Source organism: Protopterus annectens, chromosome 12.part0 (genome assembly GCF_019279795.1).
Source record: "Protopterus annectens isolate FY-2018-M chromosome 12.part0, PAN1.0, whole genome shotgun sequence".
Classification (NCBI taxonomy): Eukaryota; Metazoa; Chordata; order Ceratodontiformes; family Protopteridae; genus Protopterus; species Protopterus annectens.
In genome coordinates, this window is record NC_056746.1 from 366,640,719 (window position 1) to 366,665,316 (window position 24,598).

The following is a 24,598-nucleotide window of genomic DNA, read 5'->3' on the forward strand; positions in this document are numbered from 1 at the left end:
TTGATTGGGGAGGCAAAAAGATTGCACCATGGTTGACCCCAACAGTCGAATATCTGATGTGCCACTGCTGGATTCAGGGACTACTCGTGGGGACTCAAGACAGACCTGCTGAGTTTATTGGCCAACATGTTGGAATTGCTGGGAATGTCAGTTGCAAGAAGAAACTGCCCATTCCCACACTCTCATGGCCTCTCTGCACAAGGGATAAGTCCATGTTCGCCCCTGCTTGTTGATGTACCAGACAGCCACCATGTTGTCTGTTTGAATTGCTATAGTCCCGACAGGGAGGTACTCCTGAAAGGCCTGCAACGTTCAAAGGACTGCTCTCATATCCAGGACGATTATGTGAAATTTGGTCTCTGTGGGCGACTACATGCCTTGAACTGTCCTGTCCTGAAAATGCCTCCACCCCAACATGGAGGCATTGTGGTCACAGTGGCTTTGGGTGGGGGAAGACAAAAGGGTCCGTCTAGAGTTAGGTCCTGAGACTGAAGCAGTCAAGCAAGGTGATTTTTGCACACACACGTCATCCTGATGGACATGGACATGGGATGAACCTGAGAGGATCACTGAACTGCCAAAGTCCACTGCAGAACCTGCATGTGATACCTGGCAAGTGCCACTAACTGGATGGCAGCAGCCATCGAACGTAGTGCTTGAAGAATTAGATGGGCTGCTGGGCACCCTAGAATCAGCAAGCAAGAGACCTGATCCTGAATTAGTTGAACTCTGCATAGGGGTAGTGCTGCAGTCTCAGACACTGTGTCCAGTTGAATCCCGATGAACTCTAGGTTTTGACATGGAAAAAGATTGGATTTGGGCAGGTTGACTGTGACGCCCGGCTCCTGAAAGATGTTGAGGGTATACCTGGTGGCCATTGATAGTTGATGCCTCATGGCAGCAATGAGAAGCCAATCTCCCAGGTAGGGAAAGACCTGGAAACTCTGCAGCCGGAGATGAACCGCCACCACTGCCATACAATTTGTAAACACCCGGGGAGGCAGTGGAGAGTCGAAAGGGCAGGGCTCTGAACTGGTAGTAACTGGCCCCTAACCGAAAGCACAGGTGTCTCCTGGAGCACCTGTCGATCTTGATATGATATAGTAAGCATCCTTAACTCATTACAGCCGAGTGTGCATCCAGTTGTTTCTGCAGTTACCCCCTACTAACGCCTCTAGGTGTTAAATATTGCTTGCTCATATTTGCATTAATAATTCCAAAACCATGCTAAATACAAAGTTCAGAATATTTCATCTTAAATCATATATGATGGAAAACACAATTGTATTGATATTTGACCTCTAATACAGCTAAAGACATATTGATTATTTGGTATACACGCATTCAGCCGTCAGTTACCCTGTCAGCGTACTAAATGTCGAAAGCAGTGCAGCAGGTTCTCATATGTCCGAACCAGAGATAGTCAAAACACAAAATATCCCCCCCTTTTTGACCCATGGTAGCACTTGTTTAGGTGGTAGAGCAGTTGGAAATGTCGCATTTGGTGTTTCGTATGACATTCCGGCCATTCGCCAATGTAAAATTCGACATTCCAGTTCGGAAAAACTAATTCGGAGTTAGTTACATCAACTAAATGCATGTATTGCTGATTATTTGTATACTGTTTATTTGTATTGTAATAATTGTCATATTCCTCTAAATATCTCAACATTCAGGTAACGCAGACAGAACTGCATAGCCTCATATGAAAGCTCATAGCTGTATGAAGAAAATCCTGCTGGAAGTATGTGCCTTGCTTGAATAGTTATTGAGATATCATAAGCTGTTTATACAACATTACAAAATTAATATTCGTTGCCTTTATTTTGGCTTATAAAATCCAGTTTAAATCATCAAACTGAATGAATGCCACAGATTTAAAGACTAATTTAACCTGAATAGTTTGCCATTTACAGTTTTCTCGTAACACCTATGGTTCCAGAGATATTAATATTTGTTTGAACTGCAAGGTGATAACTTAATTGTTTAAAAAAACTCAAGCCACACCCATTGGGATTTAAAAGTACACACTCAAAAGAGTTGTACTGGAGGGAATGAGTTAATATCCACTGAGCACATCCAATCTTCCTTGCGCAAGAGAGGCAGAATGGACTGAAAAGTGACCATCCGGAACTTGGACTTCTGGATTGACAGATTTAGTTCGCTGAGGTCCAAAATTGAAGATAGGCTCCTGGTCTTTTTTGACACCAAATAGAAGCAAGAGTAAGTTCCGGGCCCTCATTGTACTGTTGAGACCTCTTGGATGGCTTTTTGTAAGGTCTTGAACCTCGAGAAGGGCCAGCTCCCTTTGGCAGGGTGGAACGTCCGGGAGAGATTTTGAAATCGGGGGGGGGGGCTGAAAAAAGGGAATGAAGTAACCTCTGTAAATAATCTTTAGCACCCAATGATCTGAGGACTGGGTGAAGGGAGAATTGTCCCCCGACTGCCTCCAGGGCAGGATAGTCGGGCAGCACTTCTGAGAAGGGTTCACTGGAACCCTGATTTTGTGGACCTTCTCTGCCTCCATGGCGGCACCTACCATTCAATCCCCTACTCTCGCTTGCAGAAGAGGATTCTTGGGGAGCACCCTGGAATGAGGACGGAGTCCTGTGGAACCACAGTTGCTTACTACCTTCTCTGAGTCTTAGAAAAAAATTGTTGGGGAGCAGAAAACTTGATTCCCACCATGGACAGAGTCTTATCCTCCTGCTCAATGTGGGTCAATGTTTCCGTGAAAGAAGGTCCAAACAATGTCGAGCCATCAAAGGGAACTTTAGTAAAAGATGCCTGGAAGGGTTCCACAAACCCACAAAGGCGAAGCAAGGTGTGCAGTCTACTGGCAATACCTGTGCCAGACGCTCAAAAGGTGGCCACCGCCGTATTGGAGATCAACCTCACTGGAGCATTAGCCAGGGAAGTCAGAGTGGACAACCTACGAGAGACCAGCTTAAGACTCTCCAGAGGCAGCAACTCTGTAAGGGAAGTGGTGAGTTCCAACATCAAATCCCTCTGAAACCAGGTAAAATGTGCCATGTAGTTGATTGCTCTCAGCCCCAAGTAGTGAAGGCAAACATGCATTTCCCAAAGTGGTAAATCGCCCAAGACTCTCTATTCGGGGAATGGACCAAGGAGCTCTGCTTTGCTAGCTCCTTCTTAGTAGCGGTGGCCACCACGATGGCATCAGCAGGGACATCCTTACTCCAAAAAGCCTGATCTTTGGAGGGACTGAGGAATTTGTCAGTCTTTTTGGGTACCGGTTCTATTGTGTTCGGCTCCTTCCAAGACCTACTGGCTATGAGGTCCACAAGCTCATCGGCAGGAGGGGACACCTAGGTAGAAACAATTAAAACAGATGTCACTTGAACCACGAGCAGCTAAAAATGAAGAGGTTTATTAGACTCAACTTTTAAAACAGTGACAGAACAAGCATGTTTGAGTCTAATAAACCTCTTCATTAATAGCTGCTTGTGGTTCCAGTTACTTCTATTTTACTTGTTTGTTTTTATTTTTGTAGTCACTGGATTTACTTGCTTACTGGCTGTATTTTTCTGCCTCTAACCCCTAAGTAGAAGATGGGCCCATTGCAAAGGCCTTCAGAAACACAGATTCCTCTGAAGACAGGGTGGGGAAAGACCAACCGCCTCTTTGCTTGAGAATTTCGAGAAGGTCCCCAAAGGACACTTCCTCAAATGGAAGCCTGGGGAATTTGTCTTCCTCCTCGAAATCTATGTCCTTGTTGAGGGATTCTCTAGGAGAGTCCACATGCCTCCTCTTATACGTTCTCTTCCGAGAAGGTTCCTTCGTGGTAGGCTCTGCGGAGGACTCAGAAGAGACAGCAACCCCAAAGTGGGGCAGTGCCTGTCTGAAGGAGCCTGTGGGATGGCTGACCCTGGAAGGATGATGAGACCTCACCATCCAAAGTCGAGAGGTGCTGGGGAGGACCTAGAGATGAAGGAGAGGTGACTGCCAAGCTGAAGAAGGCCCTCTCTACCACCCAGAAAGCCAATGGACTGGAAGAGGCTCCCCTCTTCTCTACCACGGCTGCAGCCACCCAGGAAGGGAGAAGGGACACTGACGCAGCACTGAAGTTCCCAGATGATATCTGCCTCAAGTTGTCCAGCGCTGAAACCTCCAAGGGGAAGGGAGCGGTCCAAAAATTCTGGGTCCGAACCCACCCTGCAGGGAGCTGATGCCGACGGCAGAGGTGCAGCAGGTTCCAAGGGCAATGGAACAGAGTCCGCCAGGGACCCTGACGGTGTAGAGAAAGGAGGAATTGCTCTGATCCTGGCATTCCAAACCCAACTGGGTCAGAAGAGGAGTGTGAAGTCCCATGGTTGGAGAATGTCCCCTAAGCATCTGAGTTAGGGACGACAACAAGCCCACCTCGATTTGGAACTTGAGGAAACTCCTCATTATCCTATCCATATCTGTGGGTAACAAACTTCTGGAAGACCTGGAGGATGCAGAAGAATGACTGAACCTAACAGCCCTACGATCCCAGGAGGGGGACCGACTCCTACACATTGAATCAAATGTCTTAGATCTGGAAGGGGAACTGTTGATGACTATTGGATACGACAGCAGGATCCGACACCTTAGTCAGCACACTGGACATATTCAACAAATGGGTCGCATCCAGAGAAGCCTTGCACTGAGTCAGATCTGGAGGTCTTGGATCCAAGAGACTGATCCAAAGCTGAGTGGAAGCGCCCAGATCCAAAGCCATAGAGGCTGGACTCAGATCTGGGGATTTGTGATCCTCGGCTTTTTGGACACCGAAGGAGACCTCTTGGAGGAAGAGAAAGGTCTCTTTTTAGGGTCCTGAGAAGCCTTAGAGGGAGAATTTGAAGTCGGTGGATCTCACTGAGCTAACCCTTTTAGGAGAAGTTTGTTTCTATGCTCCATGAGAGCCCTGAGTGAGGCTCTACTAAGCAATAAACACACACCTTGTGCGAATCAGAATGAGGCATCTTCCGACCACACGAGGAGCATCTCTTACAGCCAGAAGGCTTGTCAGACATGTTTCAATCAAACACACACGCACGCAGCGACAAAGAAACACCACACACAAACCAACTGAATTAGGGATGGGACAGAGAACTAACAGTCAAAAACTACCTTTTTTTTTAAATTAGGTAACTAACCATGGGGAGTGGGGGGAAGGGACCAATGGGGAAAAGGGGCAGGAACCCAACAGATAAACTAGCTAAAAAAGAATAGGGAGGTTACAGAGAAACCACTACACTACACTAAAACTACTTCAAAAGGACCAAAAAAAACTAATGGAGGGAAGAACAACCAAAAAGAAGTCACTTATCTGTAAAAAGAGCTTGCGCATCCAAAATCACTTCCTCAGTTTTTCTGCAGCAAACAAGATCTGAGGGTTACAGGTCAGCAGGAGTTTGTGGGAAGGGGAGAAGCTTGAGCTTTGGATCTGTCCATCAGTTGCTGGCTCAGATCCAAAGTCAGATCCAAGACGCATCCGTGATGAATAATGACAAGGATAGCATCAGATGAGAACAGATACTGCAGAAAAAGTGCCAAACAAATAAAGCTGCTGTGGATTTAACAGTATCTGGACACAGACTGAACAGTAATTTGTTTTGTGTAATGTGTTGCAGATAACATTTGAAAGAACCAGGATATTCTAGGTATATGGTTCTGACAGAGTTACTGAATATTACTCCCCTTCTCTGCTATCAATAAAGTTGGAAGTGAGAGATTTGCTAATGACTAAAGGGCATGCTGCTCAAACTCTTAATGCTAAAAATAACAGCAATGACCTTTAAGAACTGTATCAGATAGCCAGCTAGAGGAGCAACTCCCTACACACCACCATGAGGATAAAAGAAAAAGAAAAAAGGAAATAAAATGACTTGCTGAACTGTAGCAAACAGCTCCTGGCTACATTCCTACAATCTGTGAATACTACATGTTTTAAGTACAGAAGCAGGAAAAATGGATCAACAGCATAAACAGCTAGATGTCCAGTGTTCTACTGGATTATATTTCTGGCTGCACTGTGCTATTGGCCTATTCAACTGACCAAAGCACAGTGTAGCTAGAAGCCTTCATTAAGATCACTAATTTGTAGAAAAGTCTTATAAGGGCCCTAGTGGTCCTTAGCCTAGTATGCACCTATGAACCTAAAGTACAGTGTAGTTAGAAGCCTGTTAAGACTCCGCTGACAGTTTAGACTCTGATCAACTCCTCTTTCACTGGCTCTACAACTGAGCTAATGAAAGAGCACAGATGAGAACTATCAAATGGCAAACTGGAGCAGTGAAACAAACATGAACATGTGTGCAAAAATCAAAGTGATCTGCTAAAATTAGAGGGGCTGAGAGGTATGCCAAATGGTTAATTAGCAAAGCATGTAAAATGCTGCAAGAATTGAAAGGTGGTAGCTAAAATGAGACAGAATAGGCTCAGACCGCAGCTGAAGAATCGTATGAGGCTGGCTGGCCATGGAGGTGTTGGTTATGCAGGTATACTTTCAGTGCTAGAAAATATAGGAATTTTGCTTGGAAATGTTTGCACACGTTTTTTTTATCCATCAGTTGTGTTGTGAGATACTTCCTCAGACAGATCTAATGTACAGATGTACCTTGGGGGCTTATAGGTTCATAGGTTCATACTAGGCTATCTGCCCAAGGGCATTTATAAGCCTAGCCCAGAGTTTTGTGGCTTTCGCCACCCCTTTAGTTTGAAGGAAACTATGCCCATTATTTTGCTGTGCCTCTGTCAAGCAGTGACACTGAGGTAATCCCTGGGGTATATCTGCGATCTCCCATCCATTGGTCAAGATTTCTCTTGAACAAGGCCAGCGAGGTGCTCTGCCTCACATGTACTGGGATTTTGTTCCACAGCATAGGGAGTCTCTGGGTGATGAATCTGTCCCTCCAGCACGTCCTATTTATAACCGTGTCAAGGTTTAAGTTTCCCGCCCTTGTAGTTCTGAGGGATCTAGATTTTTTGAGGTGAAGCATGTTCATCAAATCTGGGTTTGACATGGCCTTGTATGTCAGGCACAGGTCACCTCTGAGCAAGCGGTAAGCGACTGAATGGAGCTGGAGTTCTTTCAGTCGGGCAGCATAAGACATATTTCTGAGACCCTTTATCCTTTTGGTGAGGAACTTTTGGGGCCTTTCCAGCTGCTGCAGGTGTCAGGTCAGATACATTCCGAATGGGGCATTGTACTCAATCATTGGTCTGATGAGTGATGAGTACAGGGGGACGATGACCTCCCTTGATCTAGATGTGAATCCCTTCATGATCAGGTGGGCAATGTAGAAGGTCTTCCTAACTACTTTAGCAACGTGAGTGTCAAACGAAAGGTTACTGTCAACCTGGGTCCCCAGGTCCCTGATAACCTCTTCTGTGCTCAGTGGATTGCCACCTATATGGTAGCTAGGGGTAACCTTGTTTTTCCTGAAGGGTATGACTATGCATTTCTTGGCGTTTAACTTTAGGCCATGGCTCTGGCACCAGTTATCCATTTCTGTGAGACCCTTCTGAAGGATATCTGTGTCAGATGTGTTCTCGACTATGGCGCCCAGTTTGCAGTCATCTGCAAACTTTGTCAGCCATAACCCTCCTGTGTTTGCTTGTACTTCAGAAAAGTAGATGCCGAACAACAGTGGGCCCAGGACTGAGCCCTGTGGGACACCACTTGTGACAGGCTTTGAGTCTGACATGGCGCCAGCAACTCTGACCCTGTGGGTTCTGTCACTTAGCCAGTTTGCAACCCATCTTGTGATGTATGGGTTTACATTTAAGCTGATGAGTTTTTCAATGATACCTGAGTGGGGTATTGTGTCGAAAGCCTTTGCCAGGTCGAGGTAGGCTGTATGGACTGCCTTTCCCCTCATCAATGGCCTTGGTGACTGTTTCGAAAAAGTCAACCAAGTTTTAAAGGCATGATCTGCCTTTGACAAAGCCAAACTGGGTTGGATCCAAAGTCTGCAAGTTCCCTATGTCTTTATTTATGAGTTCCATTATGATCCTCTCCATAGCTTTGCAGATCAGACTTGTCAAGCTGATGGGACGGTAATTTCCAGGGTCGGTGGAGGCACCGCCTTTGTGAAGTGGGACCACAGTTGCCGTGCGCCACTCCTTGGGTATGTATCCTGAGGTGAGGCTAAGATTAAACAGCTGACCTAACTGCGGGTTTAATTCCTCATTGAGTTCGTGGAGCACACAGCCGGGGACACCATCCGGTCCCATGGATGCTGTGTTTTTCGCCTTGGAGAGAGCAGTTCTCACCTGGGCGTTTGAGATGTTTGGGGGGCTTCAATCCTCTGGTATAGATATCTTTCCTTTTGGGGGTTGGGGGGGGGGAGTTTGCACTGAACCTGTCAGCCAGTATGTTGGCAATGTCTGTAGGTTCAGTAATTTTCACATCATTTTGAACTAATTCTGAGCATATCTGGGAGTTTCCTCCCAGGTTTCTAACATAGCTAAAGAAGGCCTTATGATTGTCTTTTGAGTCCTTAGCGATTTTTCTCTCAAAATTTGCCTTGGATGATTTTATGAGAGCTCTTAGTTTTTTACTTATAATGATCAAAGGTGTCTTACCTTTTAAGGATTTTGCTCTATCTTGTAGTAGCTTCCTCCTTTTGTTGTAGAGCTTGTTTATGGCTGGGGTCCACCAGACTGGACACTTGCCTTTGGTACAAAGAGTCTTTGTTTTGTTTGGGATTGCCTGATCCATGCAGTCCTGTAGGTGCTGGTAGAAGGCATTTGTAAGTGATTCAGCGGCTTGAGTAATGTTTTCTGCCGGCTCGGGGGCCTTAAAGGAGACCACACTAGACTTTAGAAGTGTGAAGTTGGCTTTTGAGAAGTTCTTCACTGTGGTCTTTTTTATCTCAGGTGGGGGCGGGATGAGGACCTCCAGTGAGATTAGTTTATGATCTGATTTCACCAGTGAGGGGTATACTTCCGGTGTTGAACATTTTGATCCCATGTTCGTGATGATGAGATCAAGTATGTTTTCACCTCTTGTGGGGATGGTGACTAGTTGTTCCATGGCATTTGAGTTTATGAACTCCAGGAACCTTTGGGCTAGAGTGTTTGGGCTTGAGTAGTGATCCCAGTCTATATTAGGGTAGTTGAAGTCACCTAGTATGATGGTGTTTGGAGATACATTTACCCCTCCAGTGTTTTCAGGAAAGCTATGTGAGGTTCCTGAGTTTGAGAGGGTGGCCTGTAACATGCTACAAATTGCAGAGCAGTCTTGCCTATGGTTAATTGCACCTGGATGGTCTCCGATGCATCGTGCGTTGCCACCAACCTTGAGGTGTGGGTGTCCTTGATGAATATGGACACCCCCCTCCTTTCTTGGTGTTGTCCGGATTTTGGGGCCGGAACGCATGATATGAGGTAAAACCTGACAGTGCTGGGGTGCTCTCTGGAGCCCTGAACCAGGTTTCAGTCACAGCACAGACATTGATGTTCTCCATACTGAGAAGGGCCTCGAGTGCGTGCATCTTGAGGTTGACACTTCTGGCATTGAGCAGCATTACCCTTAGTTTTTTTCCCTTTTTGTGTTCTAGGGTGGTAGGTTTAGAATTTGAGCCTTGCCTAAAAAAAAGGAACTATGGGGGTGGCAAGAGCCTTTGCCAATATCTGGAAGCCCAGGGGTGACAGGTGCAAGCCATCCCTTGCGAAGCAGTGTGGCCTGTCCAGCATGTCATCCCAGGCAGACAGACACTGGATCCCCTTTGAATGACACCAAAGTTTAAGCCAATTATTAAAGCTGACCATCTTATCTCTGTATTGTGGCATCATTCTTGGTGAAGGTAGGATACTGCTCAAGGTCAGGGTCATACCTGCCTGGGCTACATAAACAGAGAGCTCCTCAATGTCTCTTTTCATGTAATCCAAGGAGGTACGTCTCAGGTCGTTTACACCAGCGTGGACAATGACTGAGTCGTACTTGTACCTGCTGTTGAGAGACCTGAGTGCTTGCGTTAAGTGGCGGATTCTAGCGCTCGACAGGCAGCTTACTGTGACCTTCTCCTTACTCAATCTGGTGAGTGGGACGTCAGTGTGTCTGACTATGGAGTCACCAATGACGAGTGTGTCTGGCATTGTGTTTGGCCTTAAGGGCTGTGACTGTTTGGCACACTGACTGTGTGGTCTATGTGTTGCATGTGTTGTGTCCTGAGGTGGTAGTTGTTTGGGTGTCTGCTTTGGTGGCCTCTCGTGTTTTGGTAGATTTTTGATCAGAGCCTCCGAGTATGTCTTTGTGTGTTTATGTGTATGATTTGAAGTTGTGATAGTACTATGTGAGACTGGGTATGTGGTGTGTGTGGTTACCTTCTCCTCCTGTCTGGTCTTGCCAGTCCTATGTTGAGAGAGCTCAGCCTCCAGTTTGGCTGTATAGTTGCATCTCTTGCATGTATTTGTGTTTTGTGGGAGAAGGAGAGGGTTGTCTGTGTACATGAGGCAATTGTAACATTGCCTCAATATTCCCAGGTTCACCAGCTGAGCAAGAGAGGACACTAGCAACTGATCCCTCGACATGCTAGAAGGAATAGACAAAAACTTAAAAGAAGACTCCGGGGGATGTGGGTGATCGAGAAAGGGGTTTTAGGCTGGTGGGGTACTATCTATAATAAAAGTGCTATATCAAGGTGAAACGTACTGTAGGAGCAAGTGCTAGGCTTTACAGATAGAGAATAGTCTACTTAGGAATCAAGTAGAGATGAACTTTTTAGTTATAGGATACGCTGGTTAGATCAGTAGTACAGTTCAAGGAAGGCTGTTTTAAGGGAAAATTTGAAGAGTGGACTTTAGGTAGCCCGAATAGTTTAACCTTGATTAACCGCCGCAGCTCTTGTGTGCTCCTGTGGCAACTCCGCGCTAAAGCGTGCTTTATAGCAGGGGGCTGGAAAAAACAGGAAATGACCCAAAATGGCCAATGAATTACTAGTTGCTGTCTCTAACTACTCCTCTGAGGACAAACAGGCAGCTCAGTACTCCCCACTCTCACTGGTGAGTAAAGAAACTTCCCTCTGGCCACACAAGAAAATGGAGGAACACAGGAACCAAATACAAAGCCCAGGGATCAGCAAATCTGATCACTGGAACAACTAGCTAGGAAAGTTAGGAAAGCAGAAGTATTTTTTTGTTTTTTTTAGTTTTTTTTGCACACACAGACAGAAAATACAGTAAATGCTTTGTTATTCGACTAAATGCTATCAAAGGCTAGTACACTTGAGTGTATTAGCCTGTTTGTTAACTTTTAAGCAAAACTTTAGCTAAGAAGTGCAATCAACAAATTTAGCACAGAAAAACAGAAAAAACAGGTAATATAACAGTAATATAAGCACAAACAGTGGTCAAAAAGCTCAAAAAATCGAAAAAAGCAATAAAAAATGCTTAAAAAAATACTTATAATCAAGAAAGTCGCTTTTTCTGCTCTCTGCTGCCTTAGGAACTCTGCAGGGGACCACGAGGAGCTATACCAAGTTCTCTAATGCCAGAAAAGCCCGCCAAAGCGTGCTTTATAGCAGGGGGCTGGAAAAAACAGGAAATTACCCAAAATGGCCAATGAATTACTAGTTGCTGTCTCTAACCACTCCTCTGAGGACAAACAGGCAGCTCAGTACTCCCCACTCTCACTGGTGAGTAAAGAAACTTCCCTCTGGCCACACAAGAAAATGGAGGAACACAGGAACCAAATACAAAGCCCAGGGATCAGCAAATCTGATCACTGGAACAACTAGCTAGGAAAGTTAGGAAAGCAGAAGTATTTTTTTGGTTTTTTTAGTTTTTTTTGCACACACACAGACAGAAAATACAGTAAATGCTTTGTTATTATGGAAGCATATTTCTGGTCTTGTCAAGAATGAAATACTTTTTAAGGCAATAGCACTGAGGACAGTGGAAAAAGCTGAGTAACATGTCAGTGATGACTATGGTTCTTATTACTGTGTTCTGTTAGATTATATAAGACAAGGAAAGAGCAACAGTTATTGTGTTTAATGACACTGGCAGCTACAATAGATGTAACCAGAAAACTGAAACAACAAAACCAACAGCTGATGATGTAACTCAAACTTTAGCTGGAGAGGCCAAAAAATGCATCTCAGTGGCTGCTATGACAACTATACAAGGACAGAATTTTTTTTTATTTTATATATTTATTACTGTTATTACATAACCTATTGTGATTTCTGGTAAATTGGATTTGGGTCTTTACATTTTTGGTGAAATATAGCATACTATATATATGTGTGTATTTTAGCCTTTGACATATTTTTTATTTACTTATTTATCCATTTGCTAACCAAGTTAGTCTCACTAGTTTAATAGTCTCTTTGCAGGGGAGACTCGAAATGGTATTTACACTATTAGGGGGAATATGGCCAAGGGTTACCCATTACAAAATCGAAGTTACGGAAAATCGAATACCATATTGTCGACACCATATGATCCCCCTGCACCCCCCACACCCCCCGCTACTTAAATATACCAACTCCGAGACTGCACTTTAACGAACTACAGTGTGGAAAGGGAAGATTTCCCAATCTTCCCTACACTGTAGTGCGATCTTGAATTTGGTATATTTAAGTAGCGGGGTGTTGGGGGACACAGCCCCCCACGTGGCGGGTGCAGGGGGGCTTGCCCCCTGCCTACACCCTTTACTCTCTCACTTTTTTTTTAAATGTTAATTTTGATGAATTCAAATTTCCAATTATTCGATCATTAAAGGTTGACCTTTAGTGATTCGAACAATTGGAAATTCGATGTGTCAACAACAGCCCTTTGGCCAAGGCATCAGGGAACTTCTCCTATGATCGATCTGTATTCACATTGTTGTTGGAATGCGAATACATGCACCCATCCTATTCCTAATGCAGACATGGCTGGGAGGATGGTGCACGAGATGGAACAGCAGCAGACAGTGGAGGCAAGTACCACCTCAGGGACAGTATGTGGTGCCATGGAGGATTCGGAGGATGCACTTCACAAGGGACTGTATGAACAAACTGATAATGTACATGTAGAGGAGTGTGTAGTTACAACCTTCCAGTTGGGATGGCTGCGGGATGACTTATTACAGGACTTAATAAATCAGAGTGAGCCGGAGAATGATACTTCCTGGGGTGACATAATAGAGAAGATAAACACTGGAGGGAAACGGTTAAAAGAGAGTGTATGTACAGAAAGCAGCATCAGTTACATTATAAGAAGGCAGATAGAGAAAAAGCGAAGAATACAGCATGAAAAGAAAGTTTCTAGTAAGGATATAGAGTCAAAAAGAATTGAAATGATACGAGGTATGGACAATAATATGTTGTCACTGGGGACAAAAGTTCAAGAGGTAAGAGCATTTATTCTAATTAACAAAGACATTTTGTGGCATTTTTTGAGACTGTGCAAGCCATTGAAAAATTTCTGTGCGAATATGGGGGGAAAAAAAAAACATAACAACCCTTGGAACATAATAAAGGCATTTTTTCGAGAAACCAAAAGGAAGTATATAGACTATACAAGAACATTTAAAAAAATGCGTGTACAGAAATAACAGAAATATCAAATGTGTATGACAATGAAGTTTATGGATTGGTGCACAGGACTGTAATATCATTCTGAAAACAGAAGTGGATAAAACTGTACATTTTCCAAGTGTCGTAAATTTTGCTGGTAACAGTGGTATTGTGAAATATCGGGGCCAGCCAAAGACTTGTTCTTTTTGGGGAAAAGAAAGACATTTAATTAATAATTGTGAGAAGAAGAAATTTATGTATGTGATAAAACTGGGCATGAATCAAAAACTGTGAACTCAAATTTTATAAATGTAAAAAGTGTCATTTATGGATGGATGAAAGGGAGGATGATCCAAGTGCAACAAACCAGGGAAGAGAGAAAGATAAAGAATGGACTGAAGAGGAGATACAAATAAATTAAACTGCAGGAAAAAGGGAGATGATAATAAAGGAGAGGAATTTGAGACCCAATCAGAAGTTAGTAATAAGACATAAGTTGGAAAATGGTAAGAGAAAGAAAGATTTCTATTGGTAAAAGAGTTAAAGATAGAAAAAGAAAATTTAAAGCTATTGATATACAAGAAAAAGAAAAGGAATGGATGAAGCCTTTCTTATAAGAAATTAATACAGGATGATATCTCCTAAACTAAGAAAGAGAGAAAGGAACAATTTAAGGATTCTTTCTGTGAATGTTAATAGTATAAAAAAAAAGTTATGTACTCACCATAACGTTCCATCTGAGTAGTTATACTTCATTTTTCTGCAACCGGTGGGTATTCGGATCCATATCGGATCTGAGCCGGCAACTTTATTTCTAGCATCTGCTCCAAGCTCTGAGATCCTCCCCCTACCCATAATGCACTACCATCTCCTACCTTCCCTCAGATCGAGTTTGCTGTGACTAAATACATTAGCAACTCAGCCCAATGAACCAAACCTGAATATGGACATGACAAGGTCCGGGGGACGGAGGGAGGGAAGGTTGCAGAAAAATGAAGTATAACTACTCAGATGGAACGTTATGGTGAGTACATAACTTCTTTATCTGAAGTAGTTAACTTAATTTTATCTGCAACCTGTGGGACAGAGTCCCCAGCTACTCCAATCCTGGGAGGCCCTTATGGAAGGATATTCCTGAGCACCGTAGAGCCAAAGGATGCTCTACCTCTAGAAATCAGGTCTAATTTATAATGAGAAATGAAGGTATGTGAATTGGTCCAGGTTGCTGTTGCACAAATGTCGTCCAAAGAAACCCTAGACCAAAAGGCAGCAGAAGTCGCCATGGACCTGGTAGAGTGAGCTTTAACAACATCAGGAGGAGATAAACCTTATGCTTTGCAGACATGCGAAATGCAAAGAGTGATCCATCTAGCCAAAGAAACCTTAGAAATAGCTTTTCCCAAAAAGGATTTGGAAAAGGAAACGAACAACTGGTCAGACTTGCGGAATGATTTTGTTCTATGAAGACAGAAGCAAAGTTGTCTATGAACATCTAACAGATGAAGTTTGTATTCACCCTTGTTTTGGAAATTAGGAAAGAAAACGGGCAGATTAATGGACTTGTTTATGTTTGCTTCAGATGCCACTTTAGGTAAGTAAGAAGGAGTAGTATGGAGAGAGACCATATCCTTATGGAAGGCCAAAGAAGGAGGAATGGCTGACAGAGCTTGAAGCTCAGAAACCCTCCTAGCTGAGGTAATGGAGACTAGGAAAGCTGTCTTTCAGGATAAAAATTTTAAATCCACCGATGCTGCAGGTTCGAATGGGGGAGCCACCAATGCCTGTAGGGCAAAGGCAAGGTCCCAAGGGGGAACTGAATCCTTGACAGGAGGGCGCAAAAGAAAAGTGCCTTTAAGAAAAGCCTTACACAACCTAGAAGAGGCTAAGGCAATATTGTCTTCACCAACAGGAAAATTAGAAATGGCTGACAATTGTACTTTCACTGTAGAGGAGCTAGCTCATTGCTGAAAAATACCAGACAAGAAATCCAACACCGCTGGAACAGGGGCTTTAAAGGGATCTAGATTTCTCTGTGAAGCCCAAATAGAAAAAAACGGTTCCATTTACTGAGATAAAGTTTCCTAGTGGAATCTTTAAGAGAAGCCACCAGTATGGATTTTACAGGGGATGAAAGACCGGGAGTCCTGGCAATCAACGGAACTGAAGCAAACAAGCTGTCAGCTTGAGGCTGCCCAGGTCAGACGGGCGAACATCTGAAGGATGGGAGATTAGATCCGGGCAGGGATCCAGAACCCACGGAGGAGCTAAGAGATGAGACCAAAGGAATGGGAACCAAACCTGGCAAGGCCAGAACGCGACAATGAGGATAACTTTGCACCGCAGTTGGCAAGCTTTCTGAAGAAACTTCAGAATGAGTGGCAAGGGTGGGTAAGCATACAGAAGCCTGAGGTGCCAAGCATGGACTAGAGTGTCTCTGGGGGCATCCCCTGGTGAGGGAATCAGAGTGAAGAACTCACTGCACTTTGTGTTGGAAGGAGATGCGAAGAGACTGCAGAAAGGCTGACCCCATGCAAGGAATATCTCCTCCGCTACTGACTGTTTCAGAGACCACTCGTACAGCATCAGAATAGTCCACTAGTCAATCTGTCCACTAAAATGTTGGAGCGCCCCAGGACGTGCGTTGCTATCAGAAACCGACCGGTGGAAATCGCCCACTCCCACACTCTCATGGCCTCGTGACACAGGGGGTAGGATCTGGTTCCCCCCTGCTTGTTAATATACCAGACAACCAACATGTTGTCTGACTGAATTGCAATCAATCCGAGAGGGAGGACAGTGTGAAAGGCTTCCAACGCTAAAAGCACTGCCCTCATCTCTAGAACATTTATATGCAACTTGGTCTCTGTCTGGGGCCACGTGTCTTGAACTGTCCTTCCCGAACAGTGTCCCCCCCACCCGAGTTGGGAGGTGTCCGTGGTCACTGTGGCTTGGACTGGAGATGACGCGAAGGGGCATCCTTCTATAACCTCCGGTGAATTTAACCACAAAAGAAAGAACATCCTGCAGACGTGACTGATCCTGATCGGAAATTCCATAGGCAGGTCTAGCCAACACCATTGAACAACCAGAGTCCATTGAAGAATCCGCATATGAAGGCACGCACAAGGGAGAATCGATATAGAGGCAGCCATGGAGCCCAGTGCCCGGAGAACCACGTTCACCTTTGGAGACTTGAAGTTTGCTATTTGAGCTATGTGGCACCTGAGGTGTAAGATCCTGTCTGGAGTTAAAAATACTTTCATCAGCAAAGTGTCTAACCATGCCCCGATGAAGTCTAAAACCTGCACTGGTTGCAACTGGTATTTTTGAATATTGACTGTAATCCCAAACAGATCTGCCAACCGAATAAAGTAGTCTCGGACCAGGCAAAGCAGATGCTTGTTGGGGGCAGCAAACAGCCAGTCGTCCAGGTAAGGAAATATCTGAATACCCTGAAGCCTCAGGTGAGCCGCTACAACTGCCATTACCTTGGTGAACACCTTGGGGGCTGTGGTGAGACTGAAGGGTAGGGCTCTGAACTGAAAGTGACTGGCTCCCTGCCGGAAGCGCAGAAACCTCCTGGAGCTTCTGTGGATCTTGATGTGGTAGTAAGCATCCTGGAGGTCTAACGAGCACATCCAGTCGCACTCTTGGAGATAAGGTAGAATGGACTGTAGGGTGACCATCTGGAACTTCTCTTTGGCGACAGACAGGTTCAAAGTAGACAAGTCTAGAATGGGCCTGAGGTCCCCCATCTTTTTTGGCACTAAAATGAACCTTGAGTAAGCGCCTGATCCGGACTGGTCGGGGGAGACCTGTTCGATGGCTCATTTGAGAAGCAGCTTTGGAACTTCTAGAGCTGCAGCCTTCCTGTGAGCGGGTGGAACATCCGGGAGGTGTTTTGGAACATTTGGAGGGGCAACAAATGGGATAGTGTAACCTCTGGATATAATCTTTAACACCCAGCGATCTGTTGTTATGGACTCCCATGCCGCTGGGTGTAAGGACAATCTCCCCCTGACTGCCTCCAGAGTAGGACAGCCGGGCAACCTCTCAGGGCTGGTGAGTGGGTCTAAAAGGTTCCCTAAACCCAAAATTCCTGGGACCCCCTCTACCTCTGGGTCAGAGTCGATCCTGTCCCCCTCTGCCTCGGGGGGAATAGTTGTCCTGAGAATCCTGGTAAAACTGAGATTTTCGGAACCACATCTTCTTTTGCTCTCTTTGATTCCTAAAGAAGGATCGCTGAGGGTTAGAGAAGTGGATCCCGACGGCAGACCCAAGTCTGCCCGTCTTTTTCGCTCTGGACAAGTGTGTCACATACTGTCTTCCTGAAAAGGGAAGAACCGTCATAGGGAGCTTTAATAAACGATGCCTTGAAAAAGTCTGCAAACTGACAGAACCTGAGCCAGGCGTGACACCTCATGGCTACTCCTGTTCCAGCCACCCTAGCTGCTCCTTCCGTGGCATGGGAAAGGGGGCGCATAGACATGTTCGATACTGACTTCAGAGTCGACATTTTCGCAGAGAACAGCTGTTTGCCCTGCTGCGATAAGGACTCTGGGGGCGACTCAGCGAATTCCGATACAAGGTCTCATTGAAGCCGGATCATGTGCCAAATAGTTCAGCGCACGGATTGAAAATGTTGCTGAGGAATAAACACGCTTCCCAAACCTATCCACCGACCTGGACTCCTTGTCTGGAGGGTGGACTGAGGAACTCTCCTGCGCTAGTTCCTTCTCGGTGGCTGCTGCGACCAACATAGCGTCAACTGGGGCTCCTTTTGACCAAGGTTGTCTGTCAGTAGGAGGAGATAAAATCTTGTCGGGGCATTTGGGGATGGGCTCTGTGGTGTCAGGCTCCCTCCATGCCCACGTGGTGATAAGGTCCACCAAGGGGCCCGCTGGCGGAGACACCTAGGAAGTAGATGGGCCCGTGCCAAAGGCCTCCAGGAACACTGACTCATCCACAGAAGGTTTTGGGGCTGACCAAGCTCCCCTCTGGGGGAGGATCTCCATGATGTCTCTGAAGGAGACGTCGTCGGGAGGTGACTTGGGGGAACCTTCTCCTTCCTCTAAGTCAGTGTCCATAGTGAGGGACTCAAGTTCCTCCTTTTGCACTTGCGCTTATGGTGGCCCTCTTCAGTGGGACTCTCTAAAGAGGACTTGTGAGCCACAGGGGGTTCATCAGGGGGAATAACCTGGGGCCCCTCTGGAACGGGCTGGCCTTGAGACAGGATGAAGGGAGTCTTTGCTAAATCCAGAGGGGTGTGGGTGGAATCTGAGGGGATGGGCTGGGATCTCAATCCTTGGGAGAGAACCCTCTCCACCACTTCGAAGGCCGAAGGAGAGCGTACCACCTTGGCACCCAGCAAGGAGGAAGCCCTGCCCGGATCCGCAGCAAGGGCAGCCTGAGGTCCCAGGAAACGGGTCAGATCCAAAAGAGGCAGAGCCGAAGAATCCATTCCCTCGGGTCAGACTCCCTGTCTGCAGCTCAGAGAGTCACTCGGCTCCTAACTAGTCGGATCCAAGGAGCTCAAGGTAACCGCTGGAGTCGAGGTTGGGGGAACCGTCGGCACCGAGCTACCAGCCCTAAAAAACCTCGGATCCAAGAACCCCAAAGCCGATGTATGGATCAGGGAAGGAGAGATGTGATGGGAAATAGGCATGGGGGTTCCCCCTCTGGAGGGAGTGGAGCCTGGCACGACTCCCATCTGTATTTGGGTCTGAATGAAACTCCGCATCATCCTGTTCATGTCTAAGTCTGATAAGCTCAGAGTCGATTGCGAAGAAGCCACCGACTCAGATCTGGCTGGTCTGTGCTGTGAGGGTGAGGAAGGCCACGGATCCGAAGGTTCCAGCAGCTCCAGTGAAAAACGAGGAGACTGGAGCCGTGGAGAAACTGGCCTCATGGACTTAGTAGAGGGACTGAGAAAGAGCTCCCTGTCCGGGGATCTCTTGAGAGGTCTATCCCTTTTCTTGTCCCTGTCCTCCTTGTGCCTTTCTCTGTCCTGGTCTTTGTCTGCTACACTCACTGTAACTTTTTCCTTGCCTGACCCAGCACCAGAAGAAACGGGAGTTAGTGTCCCTGTCTGGGAGGGAGGTTGGGTGGGAGTAATGGGTACTGAGGCTGTGGTAGACTCCAGCATAGATGCAAGAAGAAGGCCTTTGGCTACCAATTTGGCCTTCCGATCCCTGAGGGCTCTAGGGTTGAACCCAGTACAGACTGCACACTGAGTCGACAAATGGGACACTCCCAAACAAATTACACACAGAATGTAACCAACAGCCGGTGAGAGCTTATGGCCAAACTCTGTGCATTTTTTAAACGCTGACTTTGGCTGATCAGTCATGGTCCTGCACCAAACACCGCTCCCTACAAAGATCACCACATACAAACACACGTAGGGGAAGGGCAGGCCTAACAACTACTCTATAGAGTTTTATAACAAAACGTTTTTTTTTTTTTTTTTTTGAACTAATCGACGAACAATTGATATACTAGTGGGGAGGAAGGGAAACAACTAACACAGACACACTAAAGACAAAGAATTTTTAGACTTACTATCCCTGAGCTCAGAGCGAAGGAGACCACGATGCTCTCTATGGCGTGGAAAATGAGATCTGAAGGAAGGTAGGAGATGGTAGTGCATTGTGGGTAGGGGGAGGAGCTCAGAGCTTGGAGCAGATGCTAGAAAAAAAGTTGCTGGCTCGGATCCGATATGGATCCAAATACCCACAGGTTGCAGATAAAATTAAGTTAACTACTCCATATCAATAATGTTAGAAGAACAGCAATTTTAGAATGGTACAAGAATGGTACAATAAATGTGATGTGGATATAATTATTTTGGAAGACATAAAGATTTTGATACAGGAAGAGGGTCCTAATGGAGAGATGAAAAGTCAGCAAGCAAAGGAGAGTAGTAGTAGTGCTGAAGCTGAATTCATCCTCAAGTCTTAGTTAGTACCTTCACGAGGTGGACCTGTTTTTTCACAAAATCTCACCAAGATATATTAATACAGTCAATATATCATGGACAGAAGTAAGTCAAAAACAAAAAATGATAGCTGTGTGCACAAGTCCCAAGATAAAAAAGTGCCCAATCCTGGTAGGCACACTGGTGCCAGGAATGGAAAAAGTGACAGTTTAGAATCCTCAAACTTTGGAAACATTCCTACAATGTGGCCAGGCCCGGCCGAAGGGGAGGATGGCCCCCCATTGTACAAAGTAGTAGCAGTCCACAAAAATCACAAAAACTGATAGGCCAAAGAAGAGCCATAAAGACGATAGAGTGGACTATTGAGGATAAGAAAGAAATTATGCATTGTTACTATTATGCAAAAAGCCCAGCATTATTAGACAGAGGATATACAAAGAGTTAAGAGATAAATTAGAGGAAAGACAAATACTTTCACAGGAAAAACTGTCAGAAGCTTCAAATAAAAAATTGTGTTCATTAATACAACGGATTTTTGAAAAACAGTATATAGATCAAGAAACTTTGATCTATTTGGAAAAAGAAGCATCTGAGGAAGTGCAAAAATGTAAACAACAAAACCTAGACATTTTTGAAAAGTATAAAAAAAGAAATATGGACATGGGAAAGAAAGAGATTTGATATGGTGCAATATTTATGCAAAGGAGAAAGCCAAGTTAATTAATATAAAGAAAGCAGTCTCAAAGATATTTGGAGAGAAATACAGGCAAAAGCATCCAGATATGGAAAATTTCACAACAAAAAATTACTATCATAAAGATGGAATGTGGAAAAGAAGATTAGTAAAGCAAAAGTTAAAGAAATAGATGTTGAAGTTAAGGACTGTCTGTGGAGTGAAGGATTTAATGTAGAAAGTCTAACACAGACTACATCACAGCATGATGGAGCGAGTCCCCAAAGTAAGGAGAAGCAGGAAGATCAGGAGACATATGAAGAAGAAATATGGACATGGGAAAGAAAAAGAGATTTAATACGGTGTAATATTTATGCCAAGGAGAAAGCAAAACTAACCAATACAAAAAGAGCAACACCAAAGATATTTGAAGAGAAATACAGGAAAAGGAATCCAGATATGGAAAACTTTACAATACAAAAAAAAAATAAGAAGACAAACAGGAAAAGGAGATCAGTAATGGAGAAGTTAAAGAAACAGAAATTGAGGTTATGGAGCACCTGCGAAGTGAAGGATTCAGTGTAGAAAATCTAATGCAGAAAGCACCACAACAGGATAGAGCAATGGAACAGGAAGCAATTGGTCAGGTGCCATATCAAGATATTTTGGAGCCTCCCACAGGAAACCAGTATAAATGTTCACATAAAGCTAGACAACAAGGGAAGGAACAGGAGACTGCAGAAACTCTGATGCAGTCAATGCTGAGGAGTGATAGGCCAGTGAGTTTCCATATGACAGAACAACAGATGGCACAGGATGAAATTGAAGATAAAGTGCCACAGGAAGATGCTATGGAACTTTCTATAGAATGCCCGCAGGAAGTGAAAAACAAAGATGTGCCCTCAGTCTGGAAGAAAATGAACTAAGGGACAAGTTGCTTGCTTTAATGGACATAGATAGATATAGACCGCAGAAAGTCAATAAAACCCCAAAAGTCAGAAGTCTGATAAAACAAATGAACACAGTAATTAAGACTGTCCATAGAGATCCATGCGATATAACAGAAGTAAACAGGCTATGTTACTGTGCAGCTAAATTAATAACTGATAAAGTTCTACCACAAGAACAAAGGATAGTGAAGCAAAGGAAGGGGAGAAATCAAATACCATCACAGAAGTATCGATTAGAGAAAAATATAAAGCAATTAAGACAATAAGTGCCACTGTTAGAAGACTATAGAAGAGGGAATAGCTCAAAAATAGATGCGATAAAAAAAAGTGCGCAGTATTAGAACAGACCAGGATCTATCATGCACTATCGCAAATAATAAATTAAAAATTTTAGCACAGGTGGAAAAACTTAGAAGATACACAGGTAAATATAAAGGAAAAGTACAAAATAGGCAACTTAATGATGACCCAAAAAAGTTTTACAGAAAATTAGAAAGCAAGGTAAAAGGAATTGAAAGACCGGCAAAAAAAGAAGAAATAGATGCATTTTGGATAAGTATCTATGAAGATCCTGTGGAACACAACAAAGATGCTTAATGGTTAAAAGTAGTAAAAGAAAGAATAAGAGGTTTAAAGTTACAGGATATGAAATGGGATGAAGTAACATCCAGAGAGATTGAAACAAAGTTACGAAAAGCCTCTAACTGGAAAACCCCAGGCCCAGATGCAGTGCCTAACTTTTGGTTAAAAGTATTAACATCTTTGCATGAAGACCTAGCCATAAGTAAGAACTATTTATATGCACACCCTGAACAGACACCAATTTGGCTAACAGGTAAAACAATGCTCCTACTTAAGAGTGAACCTGCAAGCTACACCAAAAATTATAGACCAATAACTTGCCTTCCGACGACGTACAAACTATACACGGGAATTGATGCTGACAGAGTTTATAGTCATTTAGAAGAAAACTCAATTATGGCAGTAGAACAAAATGGCAATAAAAGAAAGTCATATGGAACAAAGGATCATTTATTGTTAAATAAAGTAATAGCGGAGAACTGTAAAAAGGGGAAGAATCTAAGTATGGCATGAACTGACTACAAAAAAGTATTTGATAGTATCCCACATTCATGGATAAAAGAGTGCTTAAAAATGTATAAGATACATCCTACACTGATCGACTACATTTCAGTGACCATGAAACAATGGCAGACCACTTTGCAATTAAACCATGATAAAGGACAAATTATTATCCCAGGGATAAATATTCAAAGGGGGATATTCCAGGGTGACTCTCCGTCACTGTTCTGCCTTGCCCTTAACCCATTAAGCTGTTTACTTAAGAGCTTAGGCCATGGCTACAATTTGGCTTCTAGAAAACAACAGTCTAAAGACTTATCTTCTCTTTGTTGATGATTTAAAACTATATAGCTCATCAGATGAGGAACTGAAAGCACAGCTGTAGGTTGTCAAAACTTTTTCAGATGATGTTAGAATGTAATTTGGCCTTGACATATGTGCAAAAGCAACCTTTAAAGCAGGAAAACTGCAGCACCAGGAAAACATCAGTGTGGGACAAGAATGTGATATAAAAGAACTTGAGCAAGAGGGAGTGTATAAATACTTGGGAATTGATGAAGGATCAGCAATAAACATGAACAAATGTGAGTAAAACTTAGTAAGGAATATTTTAGAAGACTTAAATTAATCCTGAAAACAGCACTGACATCTAGGAACAAAATCCAAGCTATAAACCAATTTGCTCTTCCTGTCCTAACTTGCAGTTTTGGAGTGATTGATTGGCCCCAAAACGTGTTGGCTAGATTAGATATTACAACAAGAAGGATGCTTCATGCTTACCAAATGATCTATAAAATTCAGTGCATACCAAGATTATCTATTTCCTGTTCCGAAGGAGGGATTGGTTCATAGGTAGGTACTAGGCTATCTGCCCAAAGGCATATATAAGCCTAGCCAGAATGTGTTGGCTTTCGTCGCCGCCCCCCCCCCCAGATTAGTTCCCTGTGCCTCTGTCCAGCAAAGCCACTGAAGTGATCCCCAGGGTAAACTTTCTGTTTACCATCTACTCGTCAAGGTTTCTTTTGAAGAGTGTTAGCGAGGAGCTCTGCCTAACTGGAATCTTGTTCCAAAGCATGGGAAGTCTCTGGGACAGGAATCTATCCCTCCAGCACGTCCTATTTATTGTTGTGGTGAGGTTTAGATCTCTAAAACGTGTGGCTTGAGGGGATAAGGTTTTCTTTAGGTGGAGCATGTCCATAAATTCTGGGTTGGACATGGCCTTGTATGTCAGGCAGAGATCACCTCTGAGTAGGCGGTTTGCCACCGAGTACAGCTGGAGTTTCTTCAGTCAAGCTGCATAGGGCATCTGTTTGAGGCCAGTGATCCTCTTGGTGAGGTACTTCTGTGGATTTTCCAGCTATTGCAGGTGTCTTGTAAGGTACATCCCAAATGGGGCGTTGTACTCTATGATAGATCTGATGAGTGACGAGTAGAGGGGCACAATGACCTCTTTTGA

The 24,598-nt window shown here is 44.3% G+C and overlaps 1 protein-coding gene across 10 annotated transcripts in view; it reads right to left on the reverse strand.

The window, feature by feature from the left end:
• SNRNP25 (small nuclear ribonucleoprotein U11/U12 subunit 25) overlaps window positions 1-24,598 on the reverse strand; it is a 426,702-nt gene that overhangs the window by 223,109 nt on the left and 178,995 nt on the right. The gene's annotated exons all lie outside the window — the stretch shown is intronic.